The sequence below is a fragment of the Ovis aries genome, chromosome 17, assembly GCF_016772045.2.
Source record: "Ovis aries strain OAR_USU_Benz2616 breed Rambouillet chromosome 17, ARS-UI_Ramb_v3.0, whole genome shotgun sequence".
Taxonomy (NCBI): Eukaryota; Metazoa; Chordata; class Mammalia; order Artiodactyla; family Bovidae; genus Ovis; species Ovis aries.
In genome coordinates, this window is record NC_056070.1 from 6,128,160 (window position 1) to 6,152,549 (window position 24,390).

At 43.4% G+C, this 24,390-nt stretch overlaps 1 non-coding gene across 1 annotated transcript; it reads right to left on the bottom strand.

The window, feature by feature from the left end:
• Positions 1-13,863: 13,863 nt before the first annotated feature.
• On the bottom strand, positions 13,864-13,935 carry TRNAS-GGA (transfer RNA serine (anticodon GGA)). Its single transcript has one exon. It is a non-coding gene; the product is annotated as a tRNA-Ser (tRNA).
• Positions 13,936-24,390: the final 10,455 nt, after the last annotated feature.

The following is a 24,390-nucleotide window of genomic DNA, read 5'->3' on the forward strand; positions in this document are numbered from 1 at the left end:
TGTTTTTGTATCCATTCAGCCAGTCTGTGTCTTTTGATTGGCATATTTAATCCCTTTACATTTAAGGCAATCATTGATATGTCTTCTCATTGCCATTTTACTGTTTTGGATTTTTTATTAGGTTTTTTTGGGGGGTTTTTTTGGGGGTTTTTTTGGTATCTTTTCTCTTCTCTTTGATGACAATCTTGGTGTTCTGTTTGGGTTCATTTTCTTTTTTCTCTTTTTGGCCGCACCATGTGACATGCAGGACCCTAGTTCCCCAACCAGGGATCAAAACTTGCTCCCTGTGGTGGAAGCATGAAGTCTTAACCCCTGGATCACCAGGGAAGTCCCTCTTTTTTCTTTTGTGAGTGTATATCTATTATAGATTTTTGGTTTGTGATTAACAAGAGGCTTTAGTATAGCAATATATATATATATACACACACTATACTTTATATATATAATTATGTTTTAAGTTGTTTATATCTGAATTTCAAATGCATTTAAAATACCCTGCGTTTTTACTCTCCTCTTTACTGACTTTATATCATATTTATGTGTGGATGATTTCATATCTTTACTATACATTTGCCTTTCCCAAGCTTTCCCATTTTGTAATTCTCTTCTTTCTAGTAGTGGCCTTTTCTGCTTACAGGGATTCCTTTAGTATTTGTTGTAAAGGTGGCTTGGAGGTCCTAAATTCTTTTTAGGTTTTGCTTTACTGTAAAGCTTTTGATTTCCTCATCAAATCTGAAATACAAGCTTTGCTGGGTATTCCTGGTTGTATTCCCTTCCATCACTACCTTCTGGCCTGCAGAGTTCCTGCTGAAAAAATCAGCTGATAGTCTTATGGGGATTCCCTTGTATGTTACTTATTGCTTTTCCCTTGTTGCTTTTAATATTTTCTCTTGGTCTTTAATTTCTGTCAGTTGGACTCCTATGTGTCTTGGTGTGTTTCTCCTTGAGTTGACCCTGTACAGAACTCTGTGCTTCCTGGACTTGGGTGATTGTTTCCTTTCCCATCTTAGGGAAATTTTCACATGACTACCTGTATTGTTTAAATGACAGGTTTCTGTGTGCCCCACAAACATATTCAAATATACTGTGAGGAACCTGTGTACAGTAAGTCTGGAGAGAGAAAACCAACAAGCAGTGCAATGCATAGACTTCAGTGAAGGAAGAGAGACTGAAAGCGGTATAATTGTATCTGATTGTAAGGAACTGGAGCAGTGCAGAGTCCCAGACTGCAAATAGGGGGCTGAATTGCTTGCCTGCATGCCTAGGCAAAGGAAAGAACTACTTACTTGGTGTGATTAAAGTGTCCCCCAGACAGCTTCCTGCTTCCAAATGCCACCCCCCACCAGCCTTTTGTTGTATGCCCTAAATTCCAAACAGTAACACCTTTGGCTTCAAGCTGAAAGGTCCCTGTTAAGATGCAAATAGACAGAGCTGGAGAGGCTAACATCTTAAACCATTAAGAGTATTAACAAGTTAGCTTATCAAGTAGTTGGGGTCCCCTAGAGAGGCCCCAAGAAAACGAGACCTGAGTATGCAGCGTTATACAGACGGCAAAGTCAGGGTAGAGTGGGTAGAGGAAATGTCCTGGATGGTTTGGAGGCTCTGGATGATTTGGATGGCTCCAGTGGCAAAAGGGACAACACAGGGTGATTTTTGAGGTGGTGAGAGGCTTCAAGAGCAGTGTTCATTGGGGCTAGGCAAGTCACTGGACATGTTGGATCATTGGACTAAGATCTAGAGTTCCATTCCTGCCTGGTCTCTTAATCATGCTGGTTCAGAGCAGAGATCACATCGATGGCTTCTCCTTGGTGCCACCCACAGAACTTCTAGCAAACAAATTAACCAGTGGGCACTGAGCGTACGTCTTCCTCCTCCAGGTGTATCTGCCCTGTCACGTGCATTAACAAGGCCCTGGCTCTATCGGGGCAACTCTGAGGAGACTCTCCTGTGTTGAAGGAAGGCACTAAATAGCCTCTTAACTGCCACATTGTTGTCAGTATTATTACAGCTTTTTCTTCACTCCTGTCTCTGGATTATGGTAATTTTTTTAGTCATGTATTTTAATCAGAGTTGAAGTCTCTGAGCTGCTGACAGCTCAAGAGAGCTGTAACTGCTCTAAGATTGACTTCACACTGTCACAAAATCATAACACAAGGAGAAAACTGGAGATCCTCACAAGCCACCTCCTGCCAATTAAAACCAAAGCACCTTTCTAAACAGCGGGCTTCTTTTGCAGGCTCCACACAAAAGGGAGGAAGGCACAGGGCAACTACCTCCCCCAACTCCTCCTCCCTGCAAAGTTCAACCCAGGGAAACGCTGATCCTGGCAAGGGCGGTCCTAGAAGCAGACAGGGCAATTTCACTAATGGTAACTACAGGAAGCTGGAAATCATTGCTTTGACATGCTGGCTCTTACATAGCATCAGGCTCTGTTGAGTTCTTCTGGCCTGGCAGGGCCTCCTCCCAGGTGTTGTTCACGATCACTCATCTGAATGGCCACCATGGACCAGAGTGAATGGGGTAGCCATCCTCTTTGGAGGTGATGAGATGGAGGCAGCCAGACCCCTGGCCTTGCCTTCTTGTCATATGTGTGTGGAAGTCCCCTCCCGACCAAATGCAATGCTGACTGCAAGGCACCTAGCATTAGGGCATGTGTTAGGCAGAGATCACTGCATCTTTTTTCTGTCACCGATCTTAGACAAACTCTAGCTATTGCTCTGCTCTGCCCTGAGTCCTATTTTCTCTGCGTGTAACCTCGTTGTCTTTGCTAGGACCGTCATTCTTAGAACCCAGTGACCATGATCTAATTTAGGTTTGTCCTTTACACCTAGCCAAACCTTCATTTGCCTGAGGTCCTGTTCTCAAGTAACTATCATGGAGAGTTGATCTGAAGACATTAGGCAGGATAAGGTATGTGATGCTGCAGTAATAAACAACCCCAAAATTTCAGTGGCCAAAACAAGGGTTTCTCAGTCCTGTTGCCCATCCATCACAGGTTGCTACAGGACTCTGCTCCACTGAGTTGAGTGACCCAGGCCACCATCTCAAAAGTTGAAGTCATCATGAAAGGAAAGAAGGCTGTAAAGTCTTTTCCTGGCAATTAAATGCACTGGCTCAAAAACTGTAAATATTACTTCTGCTCTTGAGTCATTGACCAGAATTACCCATATTGCTCCATCCAACCAGAAAGAAGGCAGGAAGTACAATCTTTTCCTGTGTATCTGAAGCATAGAAATATTTGGTGCATTGCATAAATGATTAACACACCAATTCATGAATGATCACTAAGAAAGAAAGTGAAGGAAGAGTTACCTCTCCCACTGATACTCACCGGTATGATGACGCTTACGATGATCAGATCACCAGTGCTGGACATGGGCAATCAGATCATTGGAACAAGGGAAACCTCTCAATTCAGACTTCAAACTTGTATGGTTTGATTTGCCTTCTTGTCATCATATGTGTGGAAGTCTTGTCCTGACCAATCAGGACCAGCTGCAAGGCATCTAGTCTTAGGGTATGTGCTAGTTCTTAGAGTGGTTTGCCAGAGTGAATCGAAAATTGTATGGACACCTGCTGATGATGAAAAAGGATGTGGCGAGAACTTGAGGAGATCAGGGTAGGAAGAATTGAAAGCCAAGCAGGAATCTGAAAGGGATGGCGGCACGATGAAAATGGACCTGCATGCATGCTAAGTCACTTCAGTCGTGTCCAACTCTGTGCAACCCTACAGACTGTAGCCCGCCAGGCTCCTCTGTCCATGAGATTCTCCAGGCAAGAGAACTGGAGTGGGTTGCTATGCCCTCCTCAGGACCCCTCCCAGGGATTGAACTCATGTCTCTTATGTCTCCTCCACTGGCAGACAGGTTCTTTACCACTACCACTATCTGGGAAGCCCCCAACATGTACTCGAACAAGGATAATTTTTGCTGCTGGCTGCTTGTTTCCTGGAAGCAAGAAAACAAAAATGCCAGTATGAAAATCATAACTTGAGTCTAACATGAAGCAGCTGAAGAAGCATTGGGAGGAAAGTGATACATGATCTCAGAATCTGAGGCTCTGGTGGAGGAATCATGGACACGGTGAGATGGTGGTGTAGGGAGATACAGACCCTTGCTGTTCCTGGATCCAAGAGAGCATCAGGACACCAGCAGGAACTCCAGGCAAGCGCAGCAAGAAGTCGAGTCTCAGCAAACAGAAGGGCAGCAAAATAATGCTCCTGTGCCCCAGCAAATGCTATCTAGGTGCCCAGGGCAACACCAGCCTGGGCAAAAGCCAACCCAAGTACGGTCCATGGTGTGGTGTCGAGAACTTGTTATCAGGACAGGAGCGGGCAGGGCTGCAATGACAGAGATGTCTGTGCACCCAGGCAGCGGCTCCGGGAAAGCGGACCTGTGGGGTGGCACCACATCCCACCTGGGAGCCAGTTCTGTGGGCTCTTCCTTCAGCACACAGTGACCAAAAGGAGAGTACATGTTACCACCTCCGCCTGCCATCTTCCGCCAAGCCACTCTCTTCTGATGCCTGGATTTTTGTAGCTGTAGCTTCCTAACTGGTCTCTTATTTTAACTTTTGCCTCCTGGGTGTCTATTTTCTATGAAACATCCAGAATAATCCTCTTGAATAATCATTTCTCTGCTCAGTGAGAACTTCTTGTCTTCCCAATCCACTCAGAGGACCCCGAGGCTTTCCCCTGCCTTAGAAAGCCCTGCAGGATACAGTCCTCTGAATCTTATGGTACCTCACCCCCCACCACCCCTTCCTCAACCATTCAGCTTTAGTTACACAAGCATCGCTTCTTCTCTGCCAAGCCTTCCATCTCAGGGCCTTTGCACAGACTCTCCTCTCTGCCTGGAAGGCCCTTCTCTCAGTGATCAGCATCAGGCCTGGCTCCTAGGCCTCCTTGTAGCTGAGGGTCTCTGCTCAAATACCACCATATCAGTGAGATCTAATGGTTATGAACTCCAGAATTCTTGCCTGGAGAATTCCATGGACAGAGGAGCCTGGTGGGCTACAGTCCATGAGGGTCACAAAGAGTTGGACACAACTGAGTGACTAACACTATAACTATTTAAAACAGCAACCTTGTTCCCAGCCCCTAAAGCCCTCTCCCCCTCAGCTATCTTTCTTTAACCGATGTTGTGTGAAATGACTCATTACATGTAGCATATTTTGTATTCTACTTGCTTAATTCCAGTGTAAGTAAGCACTAAGACGGCAGGAGAGTTTCATGCCTGATTTGTTTACTGCTGGAAGCTCAGCATCTAGAACATGGCCTGCCACACAGTATGAGCTCCATAAGCATGTTAACTGAATAGAATGAACCCCAATCTTACCACCACACAGAGTTAACATCAACGCCACATTCAAGGGACAGGCATTTCTTTCTGTTGAAATGCCCTGTGAGGATTTGGAACCTCCGCCTCCTCCTACCTGTATTGGCTGCCATGGATACAGGTTTCTTAAAGGGGTCAAGGATGGAACAGATGCTTTACATTAGCTTTTATGTCCTCCATAAAATTAACAACAACCAAACCCCGAGGAATGGAGCTATAATTCTTGCAAGTCTGATTCGACACAGAGGGTAAGAGCTTGGCTCTTGAGGCTAAAAGCTGTTTCCAGAAACCCTCAATGGAATGTTACCTCTGTAATTCATTTCCTGTTATTAGCTTTATGTATGTTTACAGATAGAGCCCCCCAAAATCACACAGCAAAACCAAAGTAAAGAAAAAAAGAAAACCTAGTGGTTTTCATGTTTAAATTACAATCATTATGTAAGACACAATATTTTGCCACCTACAGCACTTCTAGACTAAATATAAAATATGCTTCACAGCAAGGTAAACATAATACAATAGCTTTTGGAAAGAATGAATATTACCTAGCTCTGTCTTCAGGGATGTTATTCTCAATAGCAATATCAATTCAGAAAGAAAAGTCGAGAGAATAATGACAGCTTCTTAGCCAATAGGACTCACGGATGTGAACAAGATCAGCAAAAGGACTAGATGAGATCCTTGAAAGGCCTCTAAAGTCATTGTTCAACCATACAACCAAACACAATCCAATAAACCTTCATCATTTATGTCACAGTTTCTAATGAAACTAACGTCGTGAAAAATACACCAGTGTACACATGGGTTTGGAGAGGTCTGGGATCAAATATGCCTCTTGTTTGTTTGTTTGTTTAGTTTTAAAGCCATTTAAGGCAATCAAAAATGATTTGTTACGCTGTATGTCAAACTGCAGGCCCCAGAGTTTGGAGAAATTCCTGAGAACAAGGTGCAGGAAGTCAGTCCTCAACATCCAGCCAGAAGGAGCTAATTTGTTTTATCAACAAACAAATGGCAGAAAGAAAAAAGAGAGAGATCTGTAAACTAAAGGAGATTTAAATGTCATATCAACCCACTGGAATATATGTACCTTACTGAGATCTTATGTAAACCAATTGCAAAAAAAAAAAAATGAGGCCCTTGGGAAATTTAGAATACTGGCTGTAGAAATCTGCAAGTAAAAATAAATGGGGTGTGGGCAGGGGGAGTTTGCTAGAAAGAAATATTGGGAAAAACGACATTTTCCATGCACCAGACACAACCTAGATAAAGATAAGACAGATACACCTTTTCCAACCAGTGAGCTCCAACCTCACTGGAGAAGGAACACAGAGGACCTAGCAGGTTCTCATGGCGTTGATTTCTATCCACAGGGCATTTGTCTGCCACTTACGACTCATTTCACATATAGGATGCTGAGCAGCCTCCAGATGGTGTGCATAAGACTTTACAAATGTTTTTCTTGTTGCAATCAGACATGACCTTTCAAATATATAAAAGTGTACACAAGAGAACTGCCCACAAGACTTCTAGAAAAATTCAGCAAATTCAATTCACCAATACTTTGGAGTACCTACTATGTGTGAAACACCATTCGAGGTATTGAGGATACAAACAAGATGAACCCCTGCCTTAATGAAGCTTCTATTCTAGTGTGTCTGGTGGAGTGGAGGAGGGGCACACAGGCAGCAAACAAAATAAATCAGTTATATATTTTGAAGGTGATAACCACTAAGCTTCCAAGTAGAACTGGGACAGGCAGAGGAGCCTGGTGAGCTATGGTCCATAGGTTTGCCAAGAGTCAGATACGACTCAAACAACTCAGCACACACACACATTAGCAGGAAGGAGACATTTAAGCAAAGACTTGATGGAGACCGATACCTAGGAGAAGTACCTTCCAAGCAGAGAAAACTGTGAGTGCTAAAGTCCTGGGGTGCAAGCTTGTCTGGCACGTGACTGGGGCAGAGTGAGCAAGAGGAGAGCAGTGGAAGAGGTCAGGGAAGTAGCGGGTGTCATATTTGATAACAACTCTAGCTTTTCCTGCAGTTTGGGAACCATGGAGCAGCATAGCAACCTGTGACCAGCATTTTGAAAGCATCGCTCTGGCGAGTTTGTTGAGAATAGCTGTTGCAGGGTAGATGAGGGCAAAAGCAGAAGCAGGGATGCCAGTCAGAAAGCTATGGCACTGATGTGGGCAGAGAAGATGGCTACCGTGCTGGGACCGGAGTAGTAAGTTCTGTGTGGATGATACAATGCAGTCGGATTCTGAATGTATTTTGAAGGTATAAGCAACAGGGATGGAACAACATGGGCCACTCCCACAGACTCGTATGATCACTGTAAGTGTATCTGATCGTCTTCCAACCAGGTCAAGGGCACTCACCCATTAAAAACTCTCTGACATTAATGACGATTCTAAAGAATAGTTCAGAAAAGTGGGTTCTTTTGGAAGATTGAAGACTGCATTAGAATTTGAGTTCCTGAGTCAACACAAGGCATCACATCTCAGTTTGAGAGGTTGGAGAGGGGCAGTGGGGCTGAGCCATTCCTGTGTTGGAAGCTGCGGCCAGCAGAGACTCAGGGTAATATACCCATGCTCAAGTCCCAGTCTGGGAGGGGAGGCATCAGTTACCTCCTCCGCTCCTCCTCTCCTCTCCTTCTCTTTTCTTCTCCTTCCCTTTGCCTCTGCTGGGGCTCCCTGGGGCCCTTGAGGCAACAAGATGCAAAGAGCTGCTGCTCCCGACAAGTGTGAACTCCATGGAAGCAGCTCCTGTTTGCTTCTGTGTTCTTGTCCGCTGCCCCATGTCCACTTACATACAGCTTATAAGAGGGATGGCCCTGTCTCTGACTTCCTTCTATTTTTATCTTTGTGATGTGTTGTGTTAGTCACTCAGTCGTGTCTGACTCTTTGTGACCCCATGGACTGTAGTCTGCCAGGCTCCTCTGTCCGTGGAATTCTCCAGGCAAGTATACTGCAGTGGGTAAGCCATTCACTTCTCCTGAGGATCTTCCCAACCCAGGGATCAAACCCAAGTCTCCTGCATTGCAAGCAGATTCTTCATCATCTGAACCACCAGGGAAGCCCTTTTTTTTTTCTTTGCCTCCTAGTTAATAGGGTAAAGCCCCAAACCAAATAAGATGTGACCCTACAAATTCCAGGATCAACCTAAGATTAAAGACAATGTGACCTTCCATGGGGCCTTTAACTACGCTGCTCACAGATCTGCTCTTGCCAGGAATAAGGGAGAATAGAGCATTCCTTTCTGAACAGCTATGGTCCATCTTCCAGGTTACTTGGACCTTTCATTAGATGAGTCCTCTCAGTGATGGAGACCAACAGAAAGTCATTACTGTTTGGGTTCCTGATGCCTTTGAAAGTAAATCTAAGGTTTTGTACTGGGGATCGCGTGGGCCTAGGAAACCAGAGTTTTACTGTCCACTTAGTTTGCAAACCATGCCTTCTCAGCATATGCCGTGGCATAGGTGACAGAGCAATGCATTCAGTTAGATGAGCTCCGTGCTGACAACCACCTGTCCCACCTACTCACTCAAGAAGCTGGGACATTCTCGTGCCTGTCCTAAGAAATCCATCAAAACCAGGACAACATTGTCGAATGGTCAGCAACAGCAATGGATCTGTGCTAATGGAAATTCAGAGCTTCTCCATTCAGTGGGAAAAACTAAGCTGAAGCTGGCATCAGTGATTTTCTAGTGAGGCTGTCATTGTGATCTGTGATCCGCTATCAAGATGAAATTGGAACCAAGTGTACTTTATTCAGGACATCTGTGAGATAAAAAATATAATGCTCCTTTTCTATCTTTGTGACATTGTTCGCAAAGATGTGATTCGGCTGTTAAGACCACTTGTGCTCTATCTCAAGGCTGAGGCTGACAATTCGCATAAAAGACTCTCCTTCTCTGGTTTGTTATCTGAGCCGCAGGAGCTATCACGGCCACTCTTCGCAAGGGGGCTTCGGGGAGGGGGTGTGCATGGCATTGACCTGCTCTGGCTTCCCATCTGACTCCACACTTCTGATCTCGTTTAATTTCTTGGGGTTCTGGAAAGTTGTTGTTTTTTTTCTTTTTTAGTGCCCTCAAAACCAAGTTCAGTGTTAAAATACAAAAATGATGTTTAATTTTTAATAATTGTATGTATTTCGTAGAAATTTTAGAATATGCATTATTGGTGTTTAAAAAGAAAAGAGGGTGCTACTATTTTCAGTTAGCACTTAGAGTATTTTAATGCATTTCCTCCCGATCTCTTTTCTATGGATGTGTGTGGTGGGAGGGAGGGGGCTTGTTTTTGTTCATTCTCACTGGAGAGACTAGGTTATTGAGTTGATATTGAAAATCCACTGAAAGCCCGTGGTGCTAAGCAGAAGAAAAATGCACAATTTAAATCCAAGAAAAGGAGCGGTAAAAAGTCACTCATTGGGATCTAGCATTGGCTGACAGCTATCGGGTCAGCCCCAGCAAGTGGTACTGTCTTATGACCATGGTATGCTCTCATTAAGGAACCTCAGGGAAACTGCAGTGGTTTAAAGAGAGGCAGTGTGGCCTCCTTGAAAAAAATTTCACTTCCGCAGCAAGAAAACGGTGTGTAGTGCGTTCGGTTGCCTTTGGTCCTCTGAGGTGACCTTGCACCAAATTGGGGCCAAGATTTCCATCTGGGATGCAGAGTGGCTGGGACTAGCCAGGGGCTGCCTTGCTACTGCAGGGGTCGGGGACCAATGTTCACGCTGACAGCTCAGGCAGAGTTGTTTGTTTCTTTTCCTTTTTACCACAGTCAGTGTAGACATCCATTTTCGATCGCATACAACATTTTTAACATCCTGAGAGATGGACTTAGAGAAAATGAAGACACAATCATTGTTTCTTGAGAGCTAGAAATGGCAGTGGACTATGAAACAGCCCTGAAATCTCATCTCTCTCAGCAGGGGATGAAGAAAATCTGTTGTATTAAACTGTTATTAAATTCCCCTTTCCTGGGCTGTGGAAGGCTAGGGAAAGAGAGAGATGTTCAAACTTCACTGGAACATTTAGGAAAAAACCTAGCTAAGATGCAGCTCACTGATTGCTACGAGAAAAAGCTGCATATGAGTTCTGCAATATTCTTATTATCAGCACTTAAGGGATGATTTCCTCTATTCCTTCCATCATTTTAAGTAACTATTTCATGTATTTATAAGTAACAACCAGCATCCAAAAGAGGAATTCCAGACTTCAAAGCAATGAAATGTCATCTTTTACATTAGGGCACACAACCTGAAGCAAACTCATCAACTGTATAGTTAAAAATCCACGGGAACTTGTGGCGTCCTCTTAGCCAATGGGTTACACGCTGCCATGCTACTTTTCATGCCAAAATTAACCCGAGAGCCAAGTAAAAACTGCCAATATGAATCAGAGGGGGGAAAGCTAGAAAACACCGCTTTCAACTATAAAAATATTGGGTTCAAGACCCAGCACAAAAATGAGAGAACATAAAACGAAATTTCATTTTTACAGAAGGTCAGGGTCAAGGGCACTTCCATTAAAAATGAAACTCTATAAATATGGAAATGAGCCCATTGTTCTCGGGGAATGTGACATCTGGGAAGAAACTTGCAGGTGTAGGCATTTTCCATGGGTAACAAATGCTGACCACCAAGGAAACCCATCAACAAATGCCTAACCTAGAAAATAAGAAAAGGGAGCTACAGGAGAAAAGATACCTCCAGAGAAAACCTGAGCAGTTCTTGTTAACTGAGGAGGGGGTAGGTAACTGGGAAACTTGAGCAGAGAAGTAAATCTCAGATCTGATGGTGTGAGGAAGAAAGAAGCCAACCAGAGAGAACAGGAAAACTACACGAAACGGACAGGCTCACAAAACAGAAATCCCCAGTAATGCACGTAATGGAGGGTGCTTAAAGGACAATTCATTGACGGGAATTGCCCAAGACACTAACACAGGGTGCCTCTGCCATCACCTTGAGAGGAAGGCAAGATTTTACAGTGCAGATTGGAACAGTCATTTTCATTTCATAAAGCCTACGTCTCTGGAAAATTGGGTTCCATGAATTGAGATTTTTGTTACATTAAGCTTTACTATTAACTTTCCAGTAGTTTTACAGGGGTAATTTATTTGAACCATTGGGAAGGATAGAACAGGCTTGTGAGATTAAAAATGAGTCAAAAGTTTGAAAGTTAATTGAATAAATCAATTTGATAAGTAGTCAAACAACACTGATTTTTCAGGAAAAATAAATTGACATCAATTAATAAATTCGAAATTAAATGCAGTCAATTTTCAATGATCAATGCTAATGGAGAAAAGGCAGAAATGAGAAAATGATCCACAGAGAATTCTAAAATCTCATTTCTGTTCAATCTCTTCCCCCATTTCCATTTCAATCTCTTTATTGAACAAATTTGGGTTTTAAAAAGCCTCTTGGTTTCCTTGCTGGTCATTAAATAAACATTTATGAAGGGCTCCCTCTATGCCAGGCCCTCAAGAGAGCATCCAGAAGAAATAGACCAGGGCTGAGGGACTGACTGGGATCCTGATAATAACAGGGCTAGTTCCAGTGTTTCTTTTTCTCACTCCAGCAAAATGCAGAGCATAAATTAGAATTAATAAAAAGGAAAAACACCCTTAGTATGTATGTTTACCGTTATCACAATTCTTCTCGAAAATAGAATTTTTCACTAGCTCTCATTTTTAATCCTGATCTCCGTATGAACAAGAAAATAGCAGCTGGGGGAAGATGGAGAAAGAACAGAAACTAGGTAGAAAGCGAAAGCAAAGTATATAGGAAATTAAGACACGGGCAGGAAAGCAGAGTATAATTCACTTGCGAACAATATTGAAGTCAACGTCAATTTCTCCTAGCAGATGAAGAGCTATAAAAATGGATTTATAAATGGGAATGGCGTGACTGACAAGCCACAGGCATATGTGGAGAGGAGGTAGGAGTAACACAGAAATGATATCCATCCCCAAATAGCCAAGAGGACGGGCAGCTGGAGAAACAGGTGAGCATCGGACCCACATTCACTGCTAACGCAGCCCAGCAGGAAGCCCAGGCCACGGGAGCCCTAGGTCCCAGGGTCAGGGAGTCGGGCCGGTCGTGAGGAGCTCCTACAAGCTCTTTCCTCTCTAATTTTTTTTTCCTTTTATTTTTTTAATTTTTATTTTTACTTTATTTTACTTTACAATACTGTATTGGTTTTGCCATACATTGACATGTATAATTTTTTTTTAATGGAAGTATGACTAGTTGATATGTTGTGTTAGCTTCAAGCCTAGAGCAAAGTGATTCAGATATATATTTATATACATATTCTTTTTCAGATTCTTTTCATTATAAGTTATTGCAAGACATTGAATATAGTTCCCAGGAGGCCTTTGTTGTTTACCTATTTTATATATAGTAGTGAATATCTGTTAATCCCAAACTCCACATTTATCTCTCCCCCCACCCCTACTATCCCCTTTGGTAGCCATCACTTCGTTTGACAAACTGTTTTATTGCCTACTCTCTGCACACACACTGGAGGTGTGCCTGTTATGAGCCGGGCAACGCGCAGAGCCTGTCCACCTCAGCAGTGTGCAGGAAGTTGCTTCTCGCCAATAAGCAAAGGAGAAAACAGTGAATGACCGAGCCAGCACTTCAGAAAGTGCCCATGTTCTCCAGCACCCGCAGCCCTCTCCTAGGCACTTCCACATCCTCGGCTCCTGCTGGGCTCTTGCTCACCTCCTCATTAATGAGGACTCTTAAATCCCAGTCACTGTGACTTCATACTCTCATGGGCCTTACCAACCAAGTGAACCCAAGTGAATCTGATCTATTAATTTTCAGGAATCTGAATAAAGGCCAGTTGCAGAATTCCAAGAACTAAGGTTAATGATTTTATTCTTAATTCCATCACTCATGGGCAGAATGGAAATATAGGTGTGACATTACCAGATACCACAGACAGAGCAGATGTCTTCGTTAGATAATTCTAGTGTCTCATAGAGAGAAGTGCCCCTAGCCTGAGCCCTCGTGCTCAGCCCCACAATTTCTGCTATAATAAGACATGAACTCCACACAGTATGATCCCAGGTATCCTTAATGCTGGGTGGGGTGACATTGCGGGTCGTGACTCAGCTGTCCCAGCAGTCTAATGGTGCAGCACAAGTGCACAAATAGTTGATGCCGAGGACTGAGAAGAGAAGTGTACCAAGGACTGGAGTGCCAGCCAGGCGTGTGCCAGCCCCAACAGCCAGAGCAGAAGCATCGGGAGCCCCGCCTGGCCACGGAAATACAGAAGGAATTTTTCCCGAGCCCAGGGCCTGGTCACTGCTGTCCCAGAAACCAGAGTTTAGGTCATGATAAACTCTCACATCTAGACGTATATATGTATCATCGTCGTGTCGTGAAGTCACTCAGTCGTGTCCGACTCTTTGCCACCCCATGAACTGTAGCCTACCAGGCTCCTCCCGCCATAGGATTCTCCAAGCAAGAGTACTGGAGTGGGTTGCCATTTCCTTCTCCAGGGAATCTTCCCAACCCAGGGATTGAACCTGGGTCTCCTGCATTCCAGGCAGACACTTTAACCTCTGAGCCACCAGGGAAGCCCCTATATATACACACACACACACTCTCTCTCTCTCTCTCTCTCTCTCTCTCTCTCTCTAGATATATATATATATATATATATACACTATATATATATACACACACACACTATATATATATACACACACACACTATATATATATACACACACACACTATATATATATACACACACACACTATATATATATATACACACACACACAAACACATACCTGTAAAAGAAGAGAAGTGAAAAACAAAGGAGAAAAGGAAAGATATATCCATTTGAATACAGAGTTCCAAAGAAGAGCAAGAAGAGATAAGAAAGTCTTCCTCAGTGATCAGTGCAAAGAAATAGAGGAAAACAACAGAATGGGAAAGACTAGAGATCTCAAGAAAATTAGAGATACCAAAGGAACATTTCATGCAAAGATGGGCACAATAAAGGACAGAAATCGTACGGACCTAACAGAAGCAGAAGATATTAAGAAAAGGTGGCAAGAATACACAGAAGAACTGTACAAAAAGATCTTCACAACCCAGATAGTCACGATGGTATGATCACTCACCTAGAGCCAGACCTCCTGGAATGCAAAGTCAAGTGGGCCTTAGGAAGCATCACTACAAACAAAGCTAGTGGAGGTGATGGAATTCCAGTTAAGCTATTTCAAATCCTAAAATATGATGCAGTAAAAAGTGCTGCACTCAATATGCCAGCAAATTTGGAAAACTCAGCAGTGGCCACAGGACTGGAAAAGGTCAGTTTTCATTCCAATCTCAAAGAAAAGCAATGACAAAGAATGCTCAAACTACTGCACAATTGTACTCATCTCACATGCTAGTAAAGTAATATTCAAAATTCTCCAAGCCAGGCTTCAACAATACGTGGACTGTGAACTTCCAGATGTTCAAGCTGGTTTTAGAAAAGGCAGAGGAACCAGAGATCAAATAGCCAACGTCTGCTGGATCATCGAAAAAGCAAGAGAGTTCCAGAAAAACATCTATTTCTGCTTTATTGACTATGCCAAAGCCTTTGACTGTGTGGATCACAACAAAGTGTGGAAAATTCTTAAAGAGATGGGAATACCAGCCCACCTGACCTGCCTCTTGAGAAATCTGTATACAGGTCAGGAAGCAACAATTAGAACTGTACATGGAACAAAAGACTGGTTCCACATCGGGAAAGGAGTACGTCAAGGCTGTATATTGTCACCCTGCTTATTTAACTTCTATGCAGAGTACACCATGAGAAATGTTGGACTGGAAGAAACACAAGCTGGAATCAAGATTGCCAGGAGAAATATCAATAACCTCAGATATGCAGATGACACCACCCTTATGACAGGAAAAAAAAAAACAGAACAACAAAAGAAAAACAAATGGAAGTTTATTCACACATGCATTGCACAGACCCAGGAGCACTCAGCAATAAGTAACTCAAAAGAGTGGTTAGAACTTGGGCTGATACAACATCTTAACGGAACAATAAATTTTGTAGAGAAGTGATGAGACAAAGGAAAGGGACTTTGGGCTTTGAAAGTGAAAGTCACTCAGCCATGTCTCACTTTTTGTGACCCCATGGACTATTCAGTCCATGGAATTCTCCAGGCCAGAATACTGGAGTGGGTAGCCTTTCCCTTCTCCAGGGGATCTTCCCAACCCAGGGATCAAGCCCAGGTCTCTCACATTGCAGGTGGATTCTTTACCAGCTGAGCCACAAGGGAAGCCCAAGAATACTGGAGTGGGTAACCTATCCCTTCTCCAGGGGATCTTCCAGGCCCAAGAATCAAACCAGGGTCTCCTGCATTGCAAGCGGATTCTTTACCAACTGAGCTATGAGGGAAGCCCTTGGGCTTTTAGGGGTAGCAAACTCTGGGAAGGTAAATATATGGGGGAAACTAATGGAAGATAGAGATGGTTTTGGCAGGGTTGGTTCTGTAGGGTCCTCTGGCACTGCCATCTCTGGGCTAATAAGGGTTTAGAGTTATCTCCTGTAATGAACAATTGTCATACCCTTCCTGGTAGAAAGACAGAGGGCAGAGAGTTTTTCTTGACTGCCTTTTTTATTTTGACTGTGCCACATGGCATGAGGGATCTTAGTTCCCCAAACATAGATTGAACCCATGTCCCCTGGAGGGGAAACACGGAGTCTTAACCACTGGACCACCAAAGAAGTCCCTTTCTTGTGTGCTCTTTATTTTCAATTGCCTTCAGCTCAAAAAAATCCTTACATCAGAATGGCATATTTTGGAGTAGAATATTCTGAACTCCTCCACCCCTTCAAGGCTGTCTGGAGGGGTGGAAAACCCTCTGTGTCCTCCACACAAAGTTACTCTCTCTGTGTCATCACCCAGCTGATTTCTTCTTTGGCACTTATCACTGAGTAATTTGTAATTACTTAGTATATTAGAAGCCATATTTTGAAAATTATTAGATTAGTTTTTCCTATTTACTTTTGTACCAGCAGGCCCAAGGTGTCCATCTGCCGTGGAGAAGATTAGAATTTGCTGTTGCAGGAACAAAGAAGAAGGATAAGGGTAATTTTCACTTGCAACAGGCGAAATAGGATTAAGCACAAAACAATAGCTTTACAGCAGTCAGGCATTTGTATTGAGAGGATTTTCCAAAGTTCTCTAATAGCCGTCATGAAAGGCCATTGGGGGAGGGACACTTCTCTTGTGATGAGAAGCTGTCCCTTTCCCCTTAAGACAAGAAAGCTGGTGAACCTTATTGCTCAACATGGGGAGGATGTAACAAAAGAGAAGTCGAAGAATAAACACAAACAGGAAGAGCCTGGAGAAGACCAGGGAGCGGAGAGCAAGGAGAGCGAGTCAAGCCCAGCTTTGAACCCGACAAAGATGGTTGCTCTCAGGAAAAGAGGGCGTGAGGAGAACACCAAGGGCAAGGAAGGTCTCTTGGTCCCGTCTTCTGTTAGGGTCCTGGAAGAGACCACCCAACTTCAAACTTGGCTCCTGCAAATTGGCCCTGCAGTATCATTGGGCAGAGAAGGCTCTGAGCCACTCTTGTTCCCATTGGCCAGGAATTCTGAGTTGAGAACCGAGAATCCTGACAGTCAGGATACCATATGCAGAGGAAGACCAAGGATTGCGGGCAGCCATCAGGACCTGGGAGAGAGACGTGGAAATGATTCTCTCAGAACCTCCAGTTTGAACCAACACTGCAGACACTTAGATCTGGGACTTTAGCCTCCAGAACTATACAAGGATACATTTCTGTTGTGCTAAATCACTCAGTTTGTGGTGGGGTTTTTGTTTGTTTGTTTTGTTTTTTTACAGCAGCCTTAGGAGACCAGCACAAGTACCATGTAAGGGGTGGCTTCAACAGAGCTTTAGCATAGGACTGGGAAGCACGGTGAAAGGGGAATCTTTTCCATGAAAAGTGGGATGCTCTGTCTCATGGGCCTGGTATAGAAGTGACTGACTGCAGGCAGCAACTACACAAAGTGGCCAGCTCAGCCAGAAAGATGCAGGAAACCTTAAAAGGAGGCTTCTCCATACACAGAAGCTCTATTGTCATTCCCAGAGGAAACCAGGCCTATGGTGGACCAAGATGGAATCAGTCTCAGTATGCACATTTCTAATTATAGAGCAAAGGAAATGAGGAATTTATGACAAAGCTCGAACACAGGAGACGGGAGAATGATTCTGCAAATCTGTGTGAGTTGCTCTAGTGCCTTAAGCGGAGGAGCCCTAGGAAATGAGGCATCAAGGGAGCAATGGAGATTTATAATCTGCAGATGCAGACAGCTGGCCACTGATGCTCTGTGGAAAAAATGGGATGAAATGATGCTCAATCTCTTTCTCAATGAGATATTATCATCTTTATGATTATTATTTCCACCAAGTTGACACTTTATCTACCAAACTGATATTTCCAGAAAGGATTTCTTCATTGGAATGAATTCCTGTCTTTTTCTACCAGATTCTAAGAATAAATGCATACCCCACAGAACACGTATTTGGAATTCTAAGGGGTAGTCTAGGTAAAATCTACTCTGCCATCTTTTAAAACATATGAGATCAGTTGCACAGATACATTCATGGCAAACTATTTGTCAAAGAAATACACGTCGGTTCCATAGATAATTTCTGCGTTTTTATTCCCATATGAGATGTCATTGCAAATCACAGAAAGAGTCGAGGTGAAATAGCTTGAGATATTGTTTTGCATTGCAGGAAATGCTATTTTTTTTCTAATTCCAGCTTAATTGAAATTATTTACTTTGCAAGGAAATGTTTCAAAGTACAGGTAGAAGGAAACACGTGCATTTTTCTCAGTCAGACAACTGAGCAGCATCCTTGGCCAGTCTTCTCAGGGAAAAAATCGTATTAACCTTCTGTGTTTCAAAGGCTGATAACCCACGTCTGTCTGCTCCCTCCTACTATTGACTGATTAAAGTCAAGGAGAAGAGGTTGAATGAGTCAGGAGCTTCCCAAGCCTTTCTTGGCTCCTGTTTCTGGTATGTTTGCAATTTAAGCTTTACCTACATGAAAGGATGGCATCTATTTTATGTGGCATAGCCTAAAATTTCAGCACCCAGTAAGCAAGATTCTCCTCCTCTTATGGACGAGGTCAGTTCTGCAAATCTAGACTTAAGTGATATTAGACAGAAAGAAGCAAACCAAAAATTTCGATGCAATTAAAGACCCCAAATCCAAATGGCTGATTTTGATTAACATGTACCCTTTTCCTCATGCTAATTCATTGGTTCACTTATTGGATTTCAAAATTGTACCCTATGCCCTCCAGCTTCAGCAAACAAAGACATAATTTAAAATACTGAGACACAAATGGGCTATTTATTACTGTGTAAAAGAGCCATTATTACAGTGACTTTTTTTTTCCTCCAGGAAACTAGCTCTTTTCAAGTTATTTACCCTGTTGTCAATTATTACCATCATTAATAATGATAATGATAATCATTAAGAGCTAGCAATGTGTTGGGGAATGAATAGAGCACAGAGCCAGGCATGGTCCCAACCTAGCGAGACAATGGTGATTTTGTTTCACCCCAGATTTCACAAAGTAAGGATGGCAGATAGCAGGACAGTCTTTACCCATTATCCCCCTTCATCCTTTTAATTTCAAAGCTCCCTTTTTGCAAGTCCTTGGGCATGCAGAGGGTGTGAATGCACAGTCGCCCTCTTTTGCATGACCTGGCATGTACCCCAGCCTGTGCAGCTCCTCAGGCTGGCACTAATTGCCAGGTTTCCCCCCAGATGAAAGGGACTGGATGTTAGTCCCACTGGATGTGCTATTAGTGGAATCTGTTATCGAGTCACAAGACAAGATGCCAGTCTGGCACTATTTTGCAAACTGGAAATATATGGGGGAAACACAGACACCCTGTCTGACGATGAATAGCTAAGCTGTGAAACCAAGTGAGTGGGCACCTACTGGAAATGAGTCTGTCAATAGTGATTGCACCGTGTGAGAGAAGCATGATGTATTCGTCTGTCGGCCTAGCTGCATGCATGTGCTCCCTCCAGCTTCATAAATGCATGTATATGTATGGAACAGAGTCAATAATAACTGAATGTCTTGGGAAGTATTTTGCTTGGATTAATGTGTTCTGATAACATTCTGAACATAAATCTAAGTGAAACATTAGGGCAAGAGTAGAAATTATATAATAGCTCTTTTTAAAGGAATAATCTTTTTGAAATAATTTATCTCACTGCTTTCCTGGATGCTTAGAATGAAATAGATAATTTTTTATTTACACTTATTTATTTTTGACCAGGCTAGGTCTTAGTTGTAGCTTTCCATCTCTCCAGTGTGGGCTCAGTAGTTGTGGCGCACAGGCTAAGTTGCTCAGTGGCATGTGGAATTTTCCTGGACCAGGGATTGAACTCATGCCCCCTGCACTGGCAGGCAGATTCTTATCCACTGCTCCACCAGGGACGTCCCAGGTGATTTATTTTTATCATAGAATTTGACATAATACAAACTTAAAGGCACATCCCTTCCCACAAGGTCCATGCTATTCATTCCAAGATTCTGAAGCTTTATGTTAAACATGAGGAACGTGGCTATGGAGGAAAAGCAGTGGCACTCCTTGCTGTCCCGCGCCCCCTTGTTGACTCAGGGGTCCATGAGACGGGCCTGGAAAGAAGACCACACAACGCTAGCAGGGGAGAACACTGCGGGAATTGTACCCCGCTTGGTAACATTTCTCTTTCACGGCCCCATTTCCTATTTATCCTATTTGTTTTCCATCCAGAGACTATCAACTAATCACAGAGGATCAGAAAGTATCTCCACATATATGTGTATGTGTGTATGTATACACACAAACCCCTCAAGTTTTTCTGAAAAGCACAGGTAGAAATCACTTAACAAGGAAGGAAGATGAATGCTCATCCTGTCGGCCCTCTTAACCTGGTCATGCAGTTCTCACAACCTTTCTCTTCGCAAGCAGTAGATAGACACAGAGGCACTACGCATACGTGAGAACACCACATGAGGACACGGGACACCGCGTGCACGTGGGGACACGGGACACCCCGTGCATGCGTCGGCTACAAATTGCCACTTGCCATCTACCTCTGCTGCTGCTGCTGCTGCGGCTCTTCAGTCGTGTCCAACTCTCTGCGACCCCATAGACGGCAGCCCACCAGGCTCCCCCGTCCCTGGGATTCTCCAGGCAAGAGCACTAGAGTGGTTTGCCATTTCCTTCTCCAATGCATGAAAGTGAAAAGTGAAAGGGAAGTCGCTCAGTCGTGTCCGACTCCTAGCGACCCCATGGACCGCAGCCTACCAGGCTCCTCCATCCATGGGATTTTCCAGGCAAGAGTACTGGAGTGGGGTGCCATTGCCCAAATCATGAGCTACTGCAGCTGCTGACTTTCAACAACCCCCGGGAGGAGGTTGGGGTAGAGAACAGAGATGAGGCACTCTGTGTTCCGGGAGAAACTGGCAGGACAGGGCTTCAGTAGTTAGATATTTTCAGGAGATGATTTTATAAGCCCAATTCTTGAATCTCCTCATACCTAGAAAAGCACTAAAATCCTTCTTGGCGACATCTGCTCCTTGTGACTAGCAGTAACCCTCACCAGACTAGCAGAAACCTGCAAAAAATATCAACTCCGCCTTCACCAAAATCACGTATATACTGTCCTTCCCCTCTACTTCTTTGAAGCAGCTGCTCAGAACTATCTGAGATGCTGTCTCCAGGCTATAGTCTCGTTTTACCTTAATTTGTAACCCTCACGTTGTGCTTTTTTTTTTTTTTTTTCCAGTTGGCACATGATAGAGATAAACTTTTGCTCTTGGAAATACACATATTATTCTGAGATTCAAATACAGCCTTAGCTTTTGTATAATTATCCCAGCAGGAGTTATCTGTCTGTATCAAAAGGTGAAATTTGGTCTAAGCTAATTAATTTTCCTTTTATCATTTACATATATAGAGTGGTATTCCCAAAATACATGTATCATATTTTTAAGAAAGACTTTTTTTTTACATACACTTATAAGTTGAAAGTGCTATAGGAAAGGACTTATTGTCAATAACTATAATTTTTTTCTTCCTTGGGAGTTATAGACCTTTTTCAAATTATTTCTGACACAGACTTTTTTTTTTTTTTTTTCGATTTTTTAGACGAAGGAGAAGGTGCAAGGAATACTGAGTTTTTATTTAAATGACCTGAGATTTGTGCCTTTAAACTTCCAATTAAACAGCACAGTTTTGCTGCTGAACCTTCTGTAAACCTATCAGTTAAAAGCTTGTGTAGTTGGATGGCATGTCACCTCCAGCCTCTGATTAGTAAATTGCAGGCCAAGCTAAAACACTTAAGCAATGCTACTACTTGCCTTAATTTGGAGAACTAGATCATTGCAGTTTAGCAATTTAGGTAAATCCTGCAGTCTATACTCCTTTCCTCTGTTGAGACCTGTGGAGTAGCCACTCAGGGCCAAATTACACACTACATTTTCCTTATAAGAAAATGCCAAAGAAATGTGTGTTGATGGAATTTATGAGGAGCTCACGGCATTCGCTATCTGAAATTACCTTGTCCATCCACTCACTTATGAGTTGTTTCCTCCTGTAAAATGGAAGCTCTGTAAGACCTCGTCTTCTTGAGCCCTACAATGTCTTTAGATCAACGAGTGGAGCTGAACAAATATTTGTTGAATGGATAGATTCATTCACCCATCCACTCCCCAGGTATTATAGATGAGAAAAATGAAACCTCTGCCTTTGAGAGATTCAGTCTTTCAAAGGAGACACAAATACCAAATGACTACAATACAAGTACATGAGCCTCGGGGAAGGCAGCAAACACTAAATATGCCTTTTAAAAATATAAGCTATGTAACTTTCACATATCATATATGTACTATTATATGAACATGGACATAGCCATTATGTTACCCACCACTGATTGTGCTGCGCTTAGTCACCCGGTCGTGTCCGACTCTTTGTAACCCCATGGACTGTAACCTGCCAGGCTCCTCTGTCCATGGGGATTCTCCAGGCAAGAATACTAGAGTGCGTCGCCATGCCCTCCTCCAGGGGATCTTCCCAACCCATGGATCAAACCCAGGTCTCCCACATTGCAGATAGATTCTTTACCATCTGAGCCACTGATTACTTATCCAATAAATAGTCACTGGGTACTTGGGCAATGCTGCCATCCTTATAATTTAGAATCAAGTCAGAGCGTAAAGCTGGAAGTCCCAGGGCAGGGGCAGCTTGGAGTCAAAGGCAAGCCAGGGTAAAGCTGGGGCTGATAAGAGGCTCAGCCAATCTAATCATTGGTTGAGGTGGGCAACTAGTATTGGAATATTTGAAAGTCAGGAGGGGGCAGAATTCAATAATTTCTTTAGGGTCCCAGCTTTTGAATCAAATGGAAAGACCATGATGTCTGGAGCTATTCAGGATGCCCATGACGTCATAAAGACTGACTAGGAGATAATTTACCCCTCTTCCCCTGGTTGTTTCCCAGTTTCAGGCTTCTACTTTTCAGGACAGAAGCTGGACTTGGCCCAGAGCCCTGACATAAGAATGTCTTCAGATGTTCTCACTCCATCAGCCCCTGGCTTAAGGACCTGGGGGATCAGGGATACAGGACTGGAGGTCCTTTAGATAATGAGCCACCTGGTGCGAGGACAAGTCATCTCTGCTATTTATTTATTATGTGCAAATTTAATTAAATTACATCTGTGACTTGAGTTAGACTCCAAATTATGACTCAATGCACAGTTGATACAGCTGCTTTGTTGGTTAGCAGTTAATAATGATAATAGTAGCTAATATTCATTGAGTGGTGATTATGTGCCAGGGCTCGCTTCTAGACACTTTCAACTGACTGATGAGTTTAACATTCAAAACCACCCTGTAGCATGGCTACTGTTAATATCCCATCTTACAGATGAGCAAACAGACCCAGAGAGGTTAAGTAGTTTGCCCCAAATCACACAACTCATAAGTGGTAGGATGTGACAGAAAGCACCCACCTGGCTCCAGAACCAGCAAACCCCTAACCACTGAAAATTGGAACCATTTTTTGAACACCAGCTAAGTGCGAGGGGCTTTATATTCAATTTTACCTCATAAGTCTATTTCATACAGCAACACCACAAGGTAAGCATTCTTTTTCTTATTTTTCAAAGATACCATGGATAGCCCGAAAAGTTCTGAAATGAGGGTGTGAACCCTGTCTGTCTGTCTGAAAGGCTTCTGCTCCATCCACTGCTCAGAGCTTCTGTGAACTTCCTTTCCACTGACCTTGAATACTATCTTACCCAAGTCTTGTTTTGTCTATGCCTGTTTTATTTAGGCTTCCCTAGTCAAAAATAGCAACAACAAGTTTTATTTAAGTCTTCATTAGGAGGTCCTGTGCTCCTGAGAGCCATAATCTTTCACACTAATATACCACCATATATATTTCCAATAATATTAATTTACATGCCCTCACTTGGTCATCATAACACCCCTGGCTTATAAAAGGTAGGCATTATTGACCCTCATCTCTGGAATGAATAAGCCTCACGAGAGAGAGGGGGTCAGGAAGGGAGAGAGAGGATAGCTTGCCCAAGGGCTTGCACCTGGCCCTGCTCTGTTTTTTCTACTGGCCTTCACTTCTAGTTTGGGTAAACACCCCAAAGCAAAGCTTGATAGGTGGGAGAAGCAGGCCAATGAAAGCAAAGCTGGCTCCCATCTCAGAGACACCACGTGGATTTCTACCATAGCTCTCCTACCTGCAATGAAAACATCTGAAAAGATATCAGAGGAGGGCTTCCCTGGTGACTCAGCAGTTGAGAATCTGCCTGCCAACGCAGGTTGCATGGGTTCAAGCCCTGGTCCAGGAAGATCCCATAGGCCACGGCGTGGCTGGGCCTGTGCGCTGCATCTGCTGAGCCAGCACGCTGGCGCCTGGAAGCCACAACAGCTGAAGCCTGTGTGGTGCAGCCTGTGCTCCACACGAAGTCATCTTAACGAGGA